The sequence below is a fragment of the Apodemus sylvaticus genome, chromosome 14 (assembly GCF_947179515.1).
Source record: "Apodemus sylvaticus chromosome 14, mApoSyl1.1, whole genome shotgun sequence".
Lineage (NCBI taxonomy): Eukaryota > Metazoa > Chordata > Mammalia > Rodentia > Muridae > Apodemus > Apodemus sylvaticus.
The window spans coordinates 29,341,660-29,360,632 of record NC_067485.1 but is presented as its reverse complement, the minus strand read 5'-3'; the positions used below and the strand labels follow the sequence as shown (position 1 = coordinate 29,360,632).

The window sequence follows — 18,973 nt, the reverse complement described above, 5'->3', positions numbered from 1 at the left end:
TCTTGAGGGTTGCCCTTTTCCTTTCTCTTCCTTCTCAGCAGAGCTCCCAGCCTTCACTTCCTTCTCTTCCTTAACCCCTTACTCCCCAGCCCCTGCCTTCACACCCTAGTCAGTCTCCTTTCTCAGAGCTTGCTTGCCCTTTCCCAGTTACTAGCCTCGATGGCGCTGGCTTAGGGTTGAGCACCTTGGCATCCTTGGCATCCTCCAGCTACGTCCTTGGCTGCTCTGCCTTAGAGGACAGGGGAGGGCCCTCTTGTCGCCCCCACTCCTTTCTCCTTCAGGCATATTGCCCCACCCCCACCCCTTCAAGCTGCTGGCCTTCTACTGTCTCTCCAGGCCTGAACCCAGCTCCCCATCTTTTTCCATGCACGCCTTCCCCCAAATTCCCTGGCACTAGTGAGCTGTCTCTGCATCTCTGTTAGTCACAATCGGGGGACCAAACCTAACAGATCCTGCCTGCTCCCCTCTCCCCTCCTGCCTTTGCATTTTTCTGCCCAGTTCCTGCAGGGACATGGGCAACCTTAACTTGGCTGAAGTGACATCCCTTCTTTAACATCACACTTCTTGGTTAATGCTCTACAATTTCTTTCAGCCTCTCTCCCATATTCAATTGGCCGATTTCTCTTCATTCTACGGCCTATTAGCTTTCTTTCTTGTTTTGTTTTGTTTTGTTTTTTCGAGACAGGGCTCCTCTGTGTAGTCCTGGCTGTCTGTCCTGGAACTCACTCTGTAGACCAGGCTGGCCTCAAACTCAGAAATCTGCCTACCTCTGCCTCCCAAGTGCTGGGAATAAAGGCATGCGCCACCACTGTCCAACCTTTTTTTTTTTTTTTTTGAGGGTCTCACTAACTATCCCTCCCTTGAACTTGACAATGCGCCAGCCACCATGCCTAGCTGGTGGCCTAAAGTCTTGGATCAGTTTTCTGCCCTCTACCTCAGCAACAGTGCCTGACTGAGTTTTTACTCTCTCCGAGGTGAACTCTTCGACTAACTCTTAATGAGTCTTCCTGTCTCATCTTGTCATCTTGCAGACCATGCTCCACAGTACCACGAGGGAAGCTGGCTCTGTATGCTCTTTCTTGGATGAAGTCCAAGTTTGCTTAGTGGTTTGCAGGGCCCCCTGGCTGCTGCTCCAGACCCATCTCTTTCAGCCTCTCCTTCCTCCTTCCCAAGCTGCTGTCTCCGAGGGAGGTATTTGAAGTTCTAGAGGCTGACCTTGTGTTGTGGCTCTGTGCCCTTGTGCTGGCTGCTCCCAGACTTCTCTGTCTGGTGTGCCCTGGCTCCTCCTCTCTGCCTGGGAGACACCTACATGTCTCTTGAAAGTCCGGAGATTATGCCACCTCATCCAGACAGCCTTTGCCAATGTCCACATCTTTTCCTTCATTATCCACTTGGAAGGAAATATCCCTTTCGTTTCTGCCTCAAGTCCCAGTGTCACCTGCTCTATTGTCTCCTATCTCAAATAGGCTCCCACCTCCCTCTTTTTTTTTTTTTTTCTTTTACCTCTTATTTACCTCAGGCACATGCACAGTTCCAATTTCTCCACCTCCATTTTCTCCATTCCCCCAACTCTATTAGATGCTTTTCTGACAAGTTTTTTTTTTTTTCATCTAAGAGATTCCCTCTGCTCCCCAACTTAGATACCAAAGGTTTTTCACGGATGATACTGAAAAATTCTATGTGTGTAACCTCACTTATTTAATTGTGCCCTATCATCTTCAATTCCTGTCCACGTTTTTTTTTTCTTTTTTTTAAATTTTTATTTATTTTATATATGTGAGTACACTGTCATCGGATCCCATTACAGATGGTTGTGAGCCACCATGTGGTTGCTGGGAACTGAACTCAGGACCTCAGGAAGAGTAGTCGGTGCTCTTAACCACTGAGCCATCTTTCCAGCCCTCCTGTCCATGTTTTAATCCATCCATCCTACAACCTTTACTATCAGGATAACAGGCCAAGGCCCATAGTATGCTGCAATACTGCTTTTATCTCTGCTTCTCTGCTTGTTTTGTGACACACACACACACACAGGTTGAAATATATAATTATATATAAATTATATATTTTATATATATTGAAATGTATAATTATATACATTTCACCAATTGTTCTTTTTGTTGGTTTTTTTCTTTTGTTTTGTTTTGTTTTTGAGACAGGGTTTCTCTGTGTAACCCTGGCTGTCCTGGAACTCACTTTGTAGACTAGGCTGGCCTCAAACTCAGAAATCTGCCTACCTCTGCCTCCTAAGTGCTGGGATTAAAGGCGTGCACCACCACCACCCGGCTCTTTTTGTTGGTTTTTAATGTGTATGTGTATCTATATATGTATGTTCTATGCTGATACACTCAGAAGCCAGAAGAGGCTTCAGGTCTCCTGGCGCTAGAGTTATAAACAGTTGTGAGCTACCTGATGTGGGTGCTGGGAACTGAAATCTGGTCCTCTGGAAGAGCAGCTAATACTCTTAAACACTAAGCCATCTCTCAGTCCTCCTTTGCTTGTTTTGAGATAGACCTAAATAGGTAGCTCTAGCTGTCTTTAAACTTGTAGGTAATAATTCTGCCTCTGCCTTCGACCACTGGGATTAAAAGAGTATACCATCACGGCTGGCTAACTTCCACTGGTTTTGTGTGTGTGTGTGTGTCTTGTGTGTATCACATATTGCAGGTATGGATGCATGTACTTCAGTGCACAGGTAGAGGCCAGGGGATAATTTTGTGGAGTGGGTTCGTAGGTTCTTTCCCTCTACTGTGGGGGTTCTGATCCATCTTAGCAACCTTCAGAGTCTTATTTACTTGTTAAAACTATGATGACTAATTCCTCAATGGGCATTTGTATACAAATTTGGCTGAACATATATTTTCATTTTTTAGTATATGATTTAGTAAAGTTGCTGGGTCCTACAGTCACTATGTTTTGAAGAATTGCCTCCATAGTTTTCAAAATGGCTACCATTTTCCATTCCAACATTTACTTACTGGCTGACTTTTTGGTTAGTGCCATTTTTAGTGGCTGTGAAATAGCATCTCATCATGGTTTGATAACTTTATTCTTCCTTTTTTATTAGGCATTTGGTAAATATTTGTTGTATAAAAGATAGCGAGATTTGAACAAACCTTTGACTTTCTTTTTTTTGGTTTTTCGAGACAGGGTTTCTCTGTGTAGCCCTGGCTGTCCTGGAACTCGCTCTGTAGACCAGACTGGTCTGGAACTCAGAAATCTGCCTGCCTCTGCCTCCCAAACGCTGGGATTAAAGGCGTGCTTATTAATTACCTAGGAATGAACAATCATTAGAATCTAATTCTATTTACTAGCTTATTGTGTTTTACTTCGGTTTGGGATAGGTTCTTACACTATAGCCCAGGCTGGCCTGGAACTCATGGAGTATTGAGATAAAAGGCATGATCTACTTAGTCTCATTAGAATAAAAAAAAAAATCTAAAGGTGACTTTTTTATTGCCAGAATTATCTACGATATAAAAATGGTGGTGGCACTTTGGACATTTGAAAGTATTTTACAGAATAAACTAAATTGCAAGTAAAACTCCAATTTTGATCATCGTTGCTGTTCGTGGCCTTGATGATCCAAGTTTATAACCTGAGCACTTGGCAAGTGAAGACAGAAGGATGGCGAGTATGAGGCTAGCCTGGTCTACAAGAGCAAGCCCCAAGCAAAAATACCATGAAACAAACACCAAGAAACAGGTAACCAGGTAGTGTTTTCGGAGCGCCCTTCCTGACCCTCTTCATTCACACAGCTTATAAATTGGAAGCCCAAGAGGAAGAATTCCTGTGATGGCCATGTAAACTTTTGTTTTAAAACCAGCCCATCACCTCCACAGCAGACAAGCCCTCAAAATGACATTTGATAACATTTGAGAAACAGGATGGAGGTGGCAGGAGGCATAAACCTGTGGTGGTAGCTGAGTGTGGTAGCTGGGTGTGGTGCACAAACCTTTAATCCCAACACTTGGGAGGCAGAAGCAGGTAGATCTCTGTGAGTTCTGGGCCAGCCTGGTCTACATAGTGAGTTCCAGGATAGCCAGAGCTACAGAGTCTCAAAAAACAAAACTAAAAAAGAAAAAGAGAGTAAGTTCCAGAACAGACAGGGCTACACAGAGAAACCCTGTCTTGAAAACAAAACAAAACAAAAACCAAAAAAAGAAAAAAAAGAAAAGAAAAAAGAAAGAAAGAAAGGTGGAATTGCTATGGCTATTAGTGCGCTTGCCTAGCAGGAAGCCCATGCTATCACATCACAAATGGGGACAATGAAACTAGGGTCATAAGTTCAAGGTCATCCTCAGCTAATAAGTTCAAGGCTAGCCTGGAGACTTTGTGGGGGAGAAAGAAGAAGAAAAAAAAAAGGAAAAAATATGCCATTGCTAAAAATTTTACCAGAGTTTTGCTCAGTAAACAGTAGACCCTGGGAAATGTAACAGGTTCTGAAAATTTATTTTTGATGACTGGAAGTCAAACAGTTCCCTCCCAGTCTGTGGTTTAGCCTACTTATCTCAAGTCAGGGGTAATGGTCCAACTGTTTTTCTTTAGTTCTGAATAATTCTATCTTGGCCAGGCTTCTTTTGTTCATTCAATTCCCAGATAGACACTTCTGTTGTCAGCCCCCCCCCCCCAACTAGAGTATATTAAAAAGAAGACTTCAAATTAAAGCCCATAATGAGCTTTATAACTGTAGGGTGTTCAGGCATTCCAAGAGGAGCCCTTGGGGTGGAGCCAGGGCAAAGGTCATAGCAAATTGCATGTAGCCCTAGCTTTCTGCATGTATAACATCAGCTAAGTAGTCCCAAATGCATAATTCTATAGTCCTATTTTCTGTGTTTTTATCTTCAGAATTGGTGTGTGTGTGTGTGTGTGTGTGTGTGTGTGTGTGTGTGTGTGTGAAGGTAACTATTCTGAAGATGTCCCTTTTGGAACCTAAGTAGACACCAGCTTACTGGTTGGAAGCATGTCAGCTGCATTATGGAGGAAACCCAGCTGAGGCCTGGTTTCCCTTGGCTCTGTGATAACTTAGGCCAAGGCAACGTGGTGGCTTCAGGAGCCCAGGGGATGGAGAGAAACTCGCGGGAGGACCCATGCTTTTTCACAGTTGAAACAGGAGCCCTCTGAGAGAAAAAGATATTGCATGTGGCTTCCCCGACGCCTTGAAGGGAGACGTGGATGACACAGCACCAGCCATTCCGTCGCGGGGTGGGGACAAGGTGGCGGTAGACGCCATCCTTTAGGCCCCTCGCAGGCAGGCAGCCTCCGCTGAAGCGTAGAGTCGGAGAGGAGGCAAAGTGATAAAAAGTCTAGGGCCCTTGCGTTTGTTAGAAGAGAAGCACTCTCCTAAGTCGCTGCGCTGGTGGGAAGGACCAACCTGGGAGAGAAACTGCAAGAGGTTGGGGGCGGGGTGGAGCGCCTGCTCTTTAATCTCCGGCCCCATCCTCTACTCGCCCCACCTGGATGCAGGGCGAGGACCGCGTACAGAAGGAACTGTGCGGTTAGGTCACCGCTTTCAGATTCGGGGGGAGCGGCGCTGGATCTGGGGGTCCACCGTCAACACACTACCCTCTCCTGGGCCTTCTAGGCGTCCCCCCAAGCTCCTCTCTGCATCTCTGCCTCTGTTAAAATAGTGAAACAAACCGTGGTGTAAAGTGATGGAAAGCCGCGGGCTGAGAGCCGCTGGCAGTGAGGGGCTGGAGGGGAGGGGGCGCCGTGGCTGGCGATAGTGGCCACCAGTGAGCGCTGGGTGGGTCGGAATTGCGCTCAGCTGTAGCGGCCGAGACCCTTCCCCTCTGGCTGCCGGGCCCGCCCCTGGCCCCGGGCGCCTAGGGAGGGCGTGGGGCAAACTTGGTGCTGCTGTAGGGGGTGAGGTGGGGACTCCACCTCCACTCATCCCGGGATAGTGGCAACTGCGGTTGCCTAGCTAAAACTGGGGCGGGGGTGACGACAGGGACAGCCGGGTACCGCGGTCCTCCCGACTCCCCCAGCTCGTTCAGCCGCGGCTGCTGCGGCAGCTCTGTAACACGTCCCCAGGAGACTCGCAGGAGCAACACGTGATGTGTCTACTTATCAGGGTGAGAGGGGGAGAGCGAGTCTCCGAGCGTGCGGGTGAGGAAGCGGGGCGGGGGGCCGAGGCGGGGGCCGGGAAGACGGCTAGGGCAACGGGGTCGCCAGCTCCTCGCCCACCTCCCTCCCTATGGGAGAAGAGGAGGAGGGGAAGTGACTGCGGAGTTGATGAACTTTGCACATCCAGAAACGCCATTTTGATTCCTTTTCCGGAACAAGTTTGCATCTCTCCTCGTTCTCTCCCCGAAGCCCACCGGTCCTCACCGCATCATGCCTGGGAGCCCAGCACCCTGCCGGGCCGTAAGTACGCGTCCCGGGTCCCCGCTTGCGGCACTCCGGTGGCTACGAGATGCCCGGGGCATTGCGGGAGCGACCTTTTAAAGAACTTTTTTTGGGGATGGGGAGGGTGAAGTGTGCAGAGCGCGGTGTACTTCTGAAACTCGGCGTTTGGCAGAAAGGACCCGCGCACCCCACGCCTGGCAGCATGCGCTCGGTTGGGGCTGTGGGGTAGGGGAGTCGGGATGAGCTGGGCAGCCCTCTCCCCTCGGGCTGTGCGCCCGGCCGCTCCTCCTCCTCCTCCTCCCCTTCCTCCGCTCCTTTCCCCTTCCCGAGCTGCCGGCTCTGCCAACCAGCTCCCAGCGCGAGCCGCCGCAGCGCCCCGCCAGCAGGACCTGATGCGCATCCATATTAGCCGTCCGAGCGCAGGAATCCGGCCCGACCCGCGCCGCCGAGTTTATTTTTAACCAGCCCTGCCGGGACTCGGATGGTGCGCGCACCGCGGGCCAGAAACATCTTCCCAGCGCTGCTCTCCATCTTCCGCCCTCTCTCCCCCGACATCCTCCCCCCCCCATGTGGGAGGGGAAACTTTTCTCCTACATACTTTCTAGTCCCTCTCGGGTCGGGAAGCACGGAGATGACGGAGCCAGCCCGCCGCCGCAAGGTATCCGGGGGTGCCCACCCGGGGTGCAGGCGCGGGGGGCCGTGCGTTCGGGGCTTCTCGGTGGGAGCATCCGCCGCGCCCTGCTCTGCGGACTTTGATCCTCCCGGGCGGACGGCGCCGGCCGGGAGGGGCGGCAGGCAGCCCCGAGCCCTCTGCGGGCTCCCGGCTGGCGGCGGGTCTGTGAGCGACCACCGTCGCTGGGGAGGAGGGGGAGGCGGCGACCCGGGCCGCGGCGACGCGTATTGTTGATGGCTCTGAGGCTGGCTGGGTACGAGCTTTTGGGGAGCCCCTGGCGTGGGGCGAGCCTGCATCGCGGAGGGGGGGCTCGCGCCCGGCGCCGTCACGAGCACAGGAAGGAGGCCGGGAGCATCCGAGGCGGGGCCGGCGCCCGCCCCACCGCCCAGCTGTGGAGCGCGCTCGGAAACTTTTGTCCGCCACCCGCTGGACCAATTTTTCTGGAGTTCTGGGGCTTCGCTTTTTCCTCCCCACCCAGGCCTGCACAGTCGAGAGAGGAGGATGGGGGAAGCCGGTGTCCCCCCCCCCCAAAGGGGGGGAAGCACCGACGCCTAGGAGAGGCACGGGTTCCCCATCAGGCCCAGCTCCCCGCGCCCCCCTCCCCGTCCACGGTCTCTTAGGAAACTGCGACCTTAATGGTTGCTAAGGAGCAGGGGAGGTCCTTCCCGTCGCCGGCCCCCTCCCTGGGAGGCGGTGTGTTTTCTGTACAAGGCTAGGGTCGTATCGAGGATGTGACCCGCTCTCTGGCCCGGGGTGAGTGCGGGGCGCGGCTACGGTGTCCGCGGGCAACCGGCAGATGTCTAGGGGCATGGGGACCCCACCGGGCTCGGGCTCGACCGCTTGACAGGCGCCGCGTGCTGCTAGCTGCCCTCGTCCGCGGTGCATCCGTGATGGCTTATAAAAGAGGAGGAAAGTTATTTTTCCTTGCTCAGCAGATTTGCCCTCCCTCGCTCCTTACTGGTTAAGAGATAGAACGTGAGCCCAGATCCGGACGAGCAGTTCACATTCCATTACGAAATTCTACACGGCTTCAGAGCCAGCAGCAGCACACATTCGGGGCATTTCGGAGATTTTCTTCTTGGGGGGTGGGGGGGGGGTGCTGGTAGTGGTGGTGGTGGTGGAGACTGATACAAGGGTGAATAAAAGGCAACTTTTGTCGGGCTGTCGAAAACCTTACCCTCAGGTTTCCATCATTAGACTACTCAACACTCGGTCTTCTTTTAGAGTTTAGTGCTAAGCATATCCTTGTTAAAGCCTATGGGAAGAAAGTTTGTTGAATAAAGATGTTGGGAGTTGGCAAAGTGTGTTTTTGCAAATGGTTCTGCAAAGACTCAACTTGTTGTTGATTGTGCATCCCTTGGTTGTGAGATTACTTTTTCAAATAATATGGTGGTCTGTGTCTGCGTGCGAGTTGTTGTGCAATAATTAATTGGAGTGGAAGGTGGAGAAATGAGCGCAGCCGCGAAAAGGATGTGTTGACGTCTTTAAACATCCTCTAGGTTTGATGCTTTCTTGAGCAGGCAGGTATAGTTTGTAATTTAACCCGGAAGTCTGAGTTGGAGGCCAAAGTCTTGGCTAAAACTCGTAAGAAAATTCTCTATGCCCTTAAAGAATCCATAGATTTTTTTTTGGGGGGGGGGGTTGGAAAAGAGTTAAGTATACTCTTCAAACATGTGCAAGGGTGGACTCGGTTTTTGGAGGTTTAGAGTTGCTTTTTTTGTTTGTTTTGTTTTTAACCTTTGCCCATTTGGGGTATCTAGTGATGGGTCTTGCTTTGATGTATTTGGTTACACTGAATTAAACATTTGAATGGCTCTAATCAAGTTCTAAATGTCTCAAAAAAAAAAAACGAAAAAAAATGTGTGGAAAAAAACAAACAACCCCTTCCCCAATCTTTACAGAAGAAAGGGAGAGAGGAGTACTTTGATTTAATTATTTTCCCTTTCTCCGTTTTTTTTTGGGGGGGGGGTTAATTAACTTGCACTGTCTCAGTCTTACAAAGTATTTGAAGGTGAGATGGTTGTCTTTTCAGCACGTTTTGCTTTTAAGAAATGCCTTACTTAAGAAATGCTGCTGATGCTCAGTGGTACATGGGATATTATTCTCGGCCGTTTCCCTGGATACCGCCTTATTTCTCATCAGAAACTCAGACGGTATAACCCTTACGGTGGACGTGATGGGAAGCATTTGTCTGACTCAGCTGGTACAGGTGGTGCATCCATTCCTAACCAGCTACATCACCACCAAGTGACCTTTTGATGGAAGGGGCCTTTATTTTAGATGTCTTCAAGCTGAGAGAGCTTGTTTGCATCCAGTACAGGTAGGAAGGAGGGACAAGAAGCCAGAGTGTGTTAGTCCTCATCTGATCAACAGCTGTTTACTGCTTATCTGGCCCTACGTCAGGTACTGTCTAACATCTGTTAGCAAACTTCGGGGTTGTTTTTTTATTGTTGTTTTGTTTTCTTTTTTTACACTTTTCTGTTTTGAACTGTTGCTGTCTTGGCTCACTTCCTAGGTCAGTTTTGAAGTCTTTCTTGCTATTGTGTACTCTCTTGCTAGCATCACTTAACAGCTTCAGCTAAGTAAATTTCCTGGTTAATGAAGTTTGAAAAAAAAAATTATCCTCTTAGGGTTTCGCGTGACATAGTTAATATAAACTTTTACAAAAATTGGTTAAACTGGCTCTCTAGAAGCGGTTAGAAGTGGGTCCTTTTGATGTTTCTATTCATTATCCTTCTGAAAAGTAGGTGGTGCTTAGAAGGTCATAGGATAAGGGTTGCTAAGCAGCTAAACAGAAGGATGCTGCTAAAATTAACTGAAGCTTTTTTGAAAGAGAGTCCTTCCCTGTTTTATATTATTTACTAGGTTTAATTAATTTCTGAATCTTCCATGTTCTTTGATCTAGGAAGGTAGGATGTTAAAGTTAGCTTTTGTTTTTGTTATTATATTCAAATAATCTGTCTTTTGTAAGTGTCTTTAATTGAAGTTCAGTATTCTCTGAGTATTCTCTTGACTCCAGGATGTGGTGTGAGATGGCAGCTTGTCTGGGATGACTCTCTTGTCCGTGAAGAGGCTGAACTTCCCTCTTGTTGTTCATGTATAACTTCACCTGCTTTTGCATTAACAGCGGATTTTTATGTTTGTTTTGGAAATTCTACATAATCCACAAAGTGATGTTTTTACCATTGTATTTTATTAAACATTTTATTTGCATTCAAAAGATAGAAGTGCAATATAGTATCAATAGTAACTACACTATAGTCCCTCCTGATGAGAGGACAATAGCTTTCTTTCCTCCTAGATTAGATTGTGGCTGTGGCTGTTCCTGGTCCTTGTTACCCTACTTCTCTGGTTCTGTCTGTTCAACCCAGCTCATAGATAACTTTTTTATTTTTTAAAATAAGTACTCTAGGTTTAAAATATGTTTGGAAGGACCGAACAGATGTTAGAAGACAAAAGTATTGTGGCTTGTGTGTTGTCTTTAAGTGTGTTTCAAGGTTTTTGAAGTTTTTCATGGAGATGAAAGATGCAAGTTGGGCTGACCTGGTGGCTGGAAACTGTCCCTTCTGTTGAGTGGCAGGCCTGCTGCAAAGCCAGCAGCTTCCCTGCCTCAAGGTTATGCGTGTTTTCCTGACCTATCAAGCAGGCCTTGTTGAGTCATATTTTTATATTCAAATGTAATTAAGAGATTGATAGACAGGCTTTCTCTCTCTTTCGATTTTTTTTTTTTTTTTTAGATTTAGACCGTGCTTCTAGGGTAGGAACCTTGGAGTGCCTCTTTCAAATGCATGCAGGGGTCAGAGAATGATTTCCATGCCCGGGGGTGGGGGATGGATCCGAGGTAAAAGGTGTACCATCTGAACCCAGCGGGAAGTAGAAGATGTGCTTTCTGAAATGCATCATTTACTTTTTAACTTCCCCCACTCCCACATGGCAAGCGGACCAAGGAAGGGAAACCTGGCTGCTGGTGTGTTCTTTACTGCAGAGGTAGAAGAATGAGGAAGATGGGGAGGAGCCTTTCCTAGTTAGCAGTTAGTCTGTCGGCTGTGTCATCGGCCCAGCTTCTCTCAAGGCCTCTCTTGTCACGTCCCTTGGGTGCCCAACACGGTCTGAAGGGCAGCTGAGCATGCCTGGAGATTGCACCCTGCTTGTTGGCAGCTGAGGAAGGTGGGGGAAGGGAGGAAGGGAGGGGGTCCAGGGAGCTGTGATCTAGCATCCCTGGTTCCAGGAGGCTGCTGGTTGCAGGTTACCCATCGGTCCTCTGTCTGCCCATCAGTAAAGGTGACCGATTTGCTTGTGAATAAGTGCTTCAGACAAAGCAGTGGGAGGGCGGAGACTGTTTGTTCTGTGTGATTCAGGCAACTAATGTTGAGAGAATTTGAAAACCTCTGTGAAGGCCTGGGCCCAGGGACCGGCTGCCTCTGTGTCGATTCACCTGAGGGCTCCTTGGGGTAGAGAGGGAGAATGAAATCCCCTACTGGTTTTGTCAGACAGCCAGACTGAAGAGAAAAAGTCTCCGTGGGGGTAATTAGATAAAGCTTTCAAATGCTTTATTTGTTTTTCCCCTGAGCTTGCTTGGTATTTCATCTTTTTATCCCCCTTCCCCCCTTTTCCAAGACTGGGAAGGATTGTTACAAAAGCATTTGATAGGCTGGTCGTTGAGTTGCTTTTACACCCTCTGCCCCCCCCCCCTTTAGCTTTTTGGGCTATGTGTCTTAAATTTATACTCAGAGCAACAGGGATTGACAGCTAGGCCCATCCTGACCCCTGTTTTCCTAACTTCAGGCCAGCTGCCGGTTTGGAGACAGCTTGGCTTGGAGGACTTAACATTTAATATATACTGTGGGTTTCTCTTTTCTGTGGTGCTGTTTTAAAATAAGGTCAGGCCCTTTTGGAAGTAATTCTCTGCTTGCATTTGAAGGCTCAAGGGCTGCGCTGCTATTGATGCCTGCCTGCCATTGTCATAGTTATCCACACCTTTTCTACCTCACAACACTGCTGGAAAGGATGAAATGTCCCAGAAAGTCAACGTCTATAAATGGAGGAAAGTGATAATATTTTGAGTTCAGGGAGCTTTGTGGCTATCCACTCCAGATTTTGTCTGGTTCCTTTACCTTTGGCTGAATTTACCTACAAGTTTCTCTCAGTGGGGGTGGGGTGGGGACTGCACCTTCTGTATCCAGTGTGGGGAGCAGATGTGCAAACAGATTCCTCTTAGTGAGGTTCACTTAGGGATGGGCTTGGGGAGGAAGACAGGAGCCAACCTTAGGGCTTCCTCTTCAAAGGGATGGTTGTTAGCCTTTAAGCAATAGGGACAAGAGATGCTAGAACACCTTCTAGAACTCTCAGGGCAGACTCCCTCCATCCAACCCCCCCCCCCCACCACCACACACACACACACCTCCCGCTCCCCCATCCCCCACCCCGTGCTATGGAGACTTGTTTGTCCATTTGGTCTCAGAAATCCAGGAGCCAAGGTAGAAAAAAAATCTACTTTCGAGTAGTTAGACTCAGGACCCAGCTCTGCTCTGCTGAATATGGTCCAAAGCCCACAGTTAGATCACTAGTGGTGCTGAGCGGGGTTGGGGGGGGGGGGCATGTTACACTCCATTTCACATGCATTCTGCGTGGAGAAATCCCATACAGCAGGTAAGCTCTTTACTCCACGCCTGTAAGGGAGCTCGGTTGGCAGGTTCAAAGTATCACAGACAGTTTGAGGGTGGAGACATGGTTGTGTGCTGTTAAGTAGGTTTGAAAACCCTGGTAGTAAGCCCCAGGACTCATCTGCTTCTAAAACAACCTTGATTCACCGACAGGAAGCTGCTCAACCCTACGATCACACTCTCGGCCTTCCTTCTGTCAGGTCTCCCTCATTTTGTAAGTTATGTGGAGTACATCATTTCTTTTTTTTTAAGTGTTTGAACTAGCCCCTACTTGCTTGATCCTTTTGGGCACTCGTAGTCTCTCTCAAGTCTCTCTCCATTTTGTTTCTCAAACTTTTGTAAAAATTCTTACATAACCATCTATCTTTTATTCAAGGGCAGTTTTTCTGAGTGTGGTTCAGATACCTCCCTCTTGAGAGGAGGGTGGCCTATCTCGAGGCAAGACTGGGAGGGAGAAGGAGGGTGCAGAGGGGTGGGGGAGAGAGGAAGTGGTTGTTTGTATGGGACCCCCAGATGGAAATGTCGAGAAGTGTCAGGGAACACAACCATCACTTGCTTCCAGCCTTACCCTTGTTTTTCCTCTGCCACTGCTCTGTGGGCCTCACTCAGACAGGAGACAAGGCCCGGAGTCCTGAGGAGGGCAAAGGAGTCAGTGTTCCAGAGCAGGGGTGGGGGACCGTGATGCTCTGGGCTTCCAGTTGTGTTGTGTGCCTCTGGACCACAGCTTTTATCTCCCACACCAGTGGAGCAGCTGTGCTAAGGGCGCTCGGTGCCTCAGCTCAGCAGACACCTTGCCCAGGGGATGGATCCGATGCATCCAGCACTCTGGTGTTTTCTTGCCCACGTCTCTCACCTATGAACTGGCAACTCCCAGGTCTTTTTTCACTTTTACAACTTTTGCCAGAGCTGGGCCCTTCGGGCACCTCGCCCTGTGGGTACTTGTAAAAATGAAAACCATCTCCCTTCCTTCCTAGAAAGGGATCAGAAGGATATGGTGTCCTCGGGCAGCCAGACCAGGCACCCCACTGTCTTCTTCTTCGGTGGCTGGCCCCACTTTGGGCAGAACCCCTCAAGGGTGTTGCAAATGCCTCTTAAGTTAATTTCCTGTGACCAGTTCCTCCCTTCTGCAGTTCACCCTGCCCTGTCCACAGAGCGGTGAGTATTGCCTTAGTGTGCTTCAAAACAGTCCTGGGCTCCTGTGTCTACGGAAAGAAATCCTGTGTCTCCACATGGCCCACAAGACCCTTCCCCCATACCTGTGTTTCCTAGCCTAACTCTTGCTATTCCTCCTATCCCCCTCACCACTGACTGCCCTTCTGAGTAATTTCTTTCTTCTTTTTCTGTTTTGTTTTGTTTTTCGACACAGGGTTTCTCTGTGTAACTCTGGCTGTCCTGGAACTCACTCTGTAGATCCGGCTGGCCTCCAACTTAGAAATCCACCTGCCTCTGCCTCCCAAGTGCTGGACTTAAAGGTGTGCACCACCACTGCCTGGCAACTTCTCTCCTTTCACCTGGTTGTTCTTCCTGCTGTGTCTCCAGCCCTTTTCCAGCTAAAATCCTTTATTTTTTTTTTCCCCAATAAAATCCTTTCTTAGTGATTTTTCTTTTGCCCCTAAACCCTGTCTTTTGGGGACTGTTAGGTCCTCCTTACAAAATAGTCTCTCTTCCCCCAGTGTTTGCTTCAGGGATACCCTCCCTCTCCCCCATGCCCTCCCCCATCCCTAGCACCTAGTCTGATGATGGCTTAGTTGGTGCTCATGCCTTAGAGTGTACTGAGTTCTGATACAGAACCCAAAAGGTTTAGTGAAGGATTTAGTGAAGGAAACAGACGCTTTTGTTTTGTTGTTTTTTTTCTGCATATTCCTCACACCCCGGTTTGGTTCGAGGTACACATTGGTGGGAGAAGACTTGGATTTCCAGAATCTTAAAATAGAAGTTGTCTCAGTAAACTAAAAGAAATAAAATTAAAGACTTTGTGACTGCTTGGTTGCTCTAAAAAAAAAAAAAAAAAAAAAAACGGTCACAACAGGGGCTTTACTAATTATAGCACTTTCCGTGGCTCTTGGTTTAAAGTTTACATTAAATAGGAGAGATGGGCACCCAGATCAAAGACCACATCATTTCAGAGCTCCCAGGAGTGGGGCCATTTTCTCTTCTTAGTTAGAGTTTTGCTTCATTAGTGGTAGGAGTTAATAGGAGTGTTGGTCTGTGTATAATTCAACGTCTTTCCCCCGCGTTACTTCTTGGACTTAAAACAAAACACCAGAGCAGAAATGTAGAGGATATGGGTTGTCCTTCATTCCTCCTTTATTTGTGTGTATACACGCACACATGCTTGGCAGCTAGTAGTTACAGGTCATAGTGATGACCTGCCATTGTTTCAGGGCACTATCCTTTATGCTGAATGAAACAAAATGCTTCTGAATATCAAAATCATCTCTGTCTTAACCTGCTTTAAGAGATAGACACTCTGTTTAGTGATAGATGCTCCAGAATTGGAGTGGGAGTATCAAAACCAGCATGAGGTCTCAGTTTGTAGAGTACTTGCCTAATTAGCTTCTGTCTAGAAAGAAGCCCTGGAATTACATACCCAGAACTCAGAAACTGGAGACAGGAGGATCAAAAGTTCAAGGTCATCCTTAGCCCCATAGCTACTTTGTGACAAGCTTGGAGTTTGATACCCTGTTTCAAGAAAAAAACAAACCACAATATATAGCCATGCACATGGGTTTCCTTGCTAAATAATCAGAGAGAGAGAGAGAGAGAGAGAGAGAGAGAGAGAGAACATCACCAAAAAGCCAACCATTAAAGAAGAACAATTTATAGCATCCTTTATGAGGATGATGTCTGAAGTCTTGATTACTTCAGGCATGGTATCTTACTTACCCCGGTTATCCCAGAGTTTAGGAGACAGAAGCAAGATCAGAAGGAGTTCAAGGTTATCCCTGTAGAGAGTTCAGAGTCAGCCTAGGCTACGTGAGAGAGACCCTGTGTCAAAGAAACAACCAAAAAATATGGTAATATTGCCAAATGTGTGCAAGGACATGGCTTTGTCCTCCGGTGACGTACATCTACTTTAGGTCATCAGTAAATGCTTAACCTGTCTGCTGTAGGGCAAACGGATCTGCTGTCTGCTAGAGGCAGTCAGAAAGTAAAACTTTTATTTTTTGAGATAGGGTTTCTCTTTGCAGCTCCTACTGTCCTGGAATTTTCTATGTAGCCCAGGTTGGCTTCAGACTCAGATCCTGCTTTTGCCTAGGAGTGCTGGGATTAGATAGTAGAATTTTTAAAAATGATTTATTAATTCTTATTTAGTGCACATTGGTGCTTTGTCTGAATGTATGTCTGTATGAGAATGCCAGACCCCCTGGAACTGGTGCTACAGACAGTTGTGAGCCACCATATGGGTAGGTGCTGGGAATTGAACCCAGATACTCTGGAAGAACAGCCAGTGTTTTTTACCTGCTGAGCCGTCTCTCCAGTAATGAAAGTAAAAATTTTGAAAAGGCATTTTCTCTTTTATAAGACATTTAATTGTTTGGAAAATGATTTTATAGAAGTGTTTGGTGAACATCTCCAAATGGTTCCCATGGAGTGGTTAACTAAATCTGTGTATTTGGCTAAGCACTTGAAATTTGAAATCTAGTATAACTTTGCATGTAGTGCTGGGTATTGAATTTAGGGCCTTGCACATGGTTGGCAAGTAAGTACCTCTGCCTCTGAGTGATAGCCTTACCCTGAAACATGCATGCATGAATGCATACATACGTATATACATATTACCTTATAATTATTTTCTTTGTAGTTTTTTGTTTTTTCACTGTGAGGTATAGGCTGGTCCCGAGCTTTCAGTCTCCTGCTTAATTCTGAGTTCTGGAATCTCAGACATGGAGTACCACACCTGAATTCCAAGTAGAATTTAAAGAAAGGATGCTCAGCTTACACTTCTCTGAACTGGATACCTATGGATTGAGTGCATTGTTGGTGATGAATGCAATGCCTTGCAGATGCTTGGCTTCTGTTCAACCACCAAGGCGCACACCTTGGCCCCCTTAGCTCGTATCTACATTGTCAAAATCAGGTTTCATTGAACAGTGTTCAGGAGCTAAGCTGAGGCTTCGCATCCCTCTTTAAAGATTGCACCGGGCTGGGCTTGGTGGCTCACGCCTTTAATCTTAGTACTTGGGAGGGAGAAGCAGGAGGATCTCTTGAGTATGAGGCCGGTCTGGTCTACTTAGAGATCTGTCTTAGCAACAACAAAACTACTGTATCAGGAAATGCAGCAGCATAAATTCAGTCTCTTTGGAAAACAGGTCACTTTCTGTCACTTTGACAAATCCCATGGTATTTGTTTTGATATTTCTTGTTTTGAAGATTTATTTATTTATATGTAGGTACATTGTAGCTTTCTTCAGACACACCAGAAGAGGGCATCAGATCTCATTACGGATGGTTGTGAGCCACCATGTGATTGCTGGGATTTGAACTCAGGACCTTCAGAAGAGCAATCAGTACTCTTAATTACTGAACCATCTCTCCAGCCCTGATATTTTCTTTTCTTTCTTTTTTTTTAATCTTTTCTTTTTTTTTTTTTGTTTTGTTTTGTTTTGTTTTTTGGATTTGGTTTTTTTTGAGACAGGGTTTCTCTGTATAGCCCTGGCTGTCCTGGACGATCTGTAGACCAGGCTGCCCTGGAACTCAGATATCCCGCCTGCCTCTGCCTCCCAGAGTGCTGGGATTACAGGTGTGTGCCACCACCACCCGGCTGATATTTTCTTAATAGACATAAATATTTATGTCCTATGTGAAGACAGGGATACTCATCCAGGTTTTATTGTGGGAGAGAAAGACACCTTAGCTTATAGCCTCAAAGTGGACATGCTTCATACAGGCAAGCATGTCTGGCAACACGTCATTGATGCCTGTGGTGTAAGTTAACATGACAGAAGGGATGTGGGTCAGTGGAGGATTCTGGGTGACAGGTCAGGGGAAAAAACCCTATGGAAGTGGCATTTGTGCAAGTATCTACAAGACCACAGAGAAAGAGAGTGCTTTGGGGAACAACTTTCTCAGAGGCCCTGGGGTTGGAAGAGGGGATGTCTCTTAGGAAGGAAAAAAACAAAACAAAACAAGACAAGAATTCAAAGACTGCAGGATAAAAGAGCTGCAGGCAGGCTGGGGAGCATCTTGCCTGGGGTACGTAAGAGCAAGTCATAAAACCCAGGCCTGGGCGTGGCATTTTGAAATTAGCATTTTGAAGGCCACACCCACTCCAAGAGAAGAGATCTTCACTTCGATGCTTTCACCTTGTTCCTGCAGCAGCAGTTAGAAAGCCAGTTCCTGCCAACTCTGTTCGTGTGGAGCATCAATGGGCTTGGGACTTAAAAGGTAGGGAGGTCCACGGGGACTTGGGTGTTCTTCTGTCACCGGCTTTTCTAGTTCTGAGACTAGAATGTGGGGCTAAGTCGAACTTAGGCATGAAATTTTGTTTTAAAACTTAATTCACTTTTTACTTCGTTTTCCCCTCCTTTTTTTAAAAGCCACTTTTCTTTACCTGTAATGTTTATTTGGTTAAGAAGTGTGTGCCTGGACTAGATGAAGCACGAAAAGTCTCATGAGAGGATGTTTTTTGGTTTTGTTTGTTTGTTTGTTTGTTTTTGTTTGGGGGGAGGTTCGAAAGGGATTTGTTAAGCAGGTTCTTTTTTGGTTTTCCAAGACAGGGTTTCTCTGTGTGGTCCTGGCTGTCCTGGAACTCACTCTGTAGACCAGGCTGGCCTCACTCAGAAATCCGCCTGCCTCTGTTTCCTAAGGGTTGGGATTAAAGGCAGGCGTCACCACTGCCTAACTTGTTAAGTAGGTTCTTAACGGGGAATAACCAACTGGCTTTCTTCTCTCTTCTCTAATTTACTCATTTTGAAGGGAACAGGAACAATTTGCTGTCCCTGGTCTGAGCTTATTCAGATGAGATGGACACGTAATTATTGTTCTTTTAAGACACATTTACTTTTGAGTGTGGGTCTTCATGCCACGGCATGTGTGAAGGTCAGAGGACAACGTGAGAATCAGTTCTCTTTTAACAATGTGGTTCCCTAGGATTGAACCCATGTTGTTTGGCTTGCTGGCAAGTGCCGATACCCACTGAGCCGTCTCACCAGCCCCTTTCCACACAAGTCATTTTAGTGATACTTTGCTTTGTTTATGAGCAAAGGGCTCAAGGGAAGAAACTTCGGGTAAGATCCAAGCTAGGACTCTCTGGATTGCTCAAATCAGGGCTCCTTTCATAACCTTA

The 18,973-nt window shown here is 47.4% G+C and overlaps 1 protein-coding gene across 9 annotated transcripts in view; it reads left to right on the top strand.

The window, feature by feature from the left end:
* Positions 1–18,973, top strand: part of Rreb1 (ras responsive element binding protein 1) — a 178,313-nt gene that overhangs the window by 47,822 nt on the left and 111,518 nt on the right. For 4 of the 9 annotated variants that reach the window (XM_052157476.1, XM_052157475.1, XM_052157474.1 and 1 more), the window contains exon 1: positions 6,118–6,366. The exons of 1 other annotated variant lie outside the window; for it this stretch is intronic. The gene's annotated coding sequence lies outside the window, so the exon portion shown is untranslated. 4 more of the 9 variants (XM_052157470.1, XM_052157473.1, XM_052157471.1 and 1 more) reach the window with 4 other exon arrangements.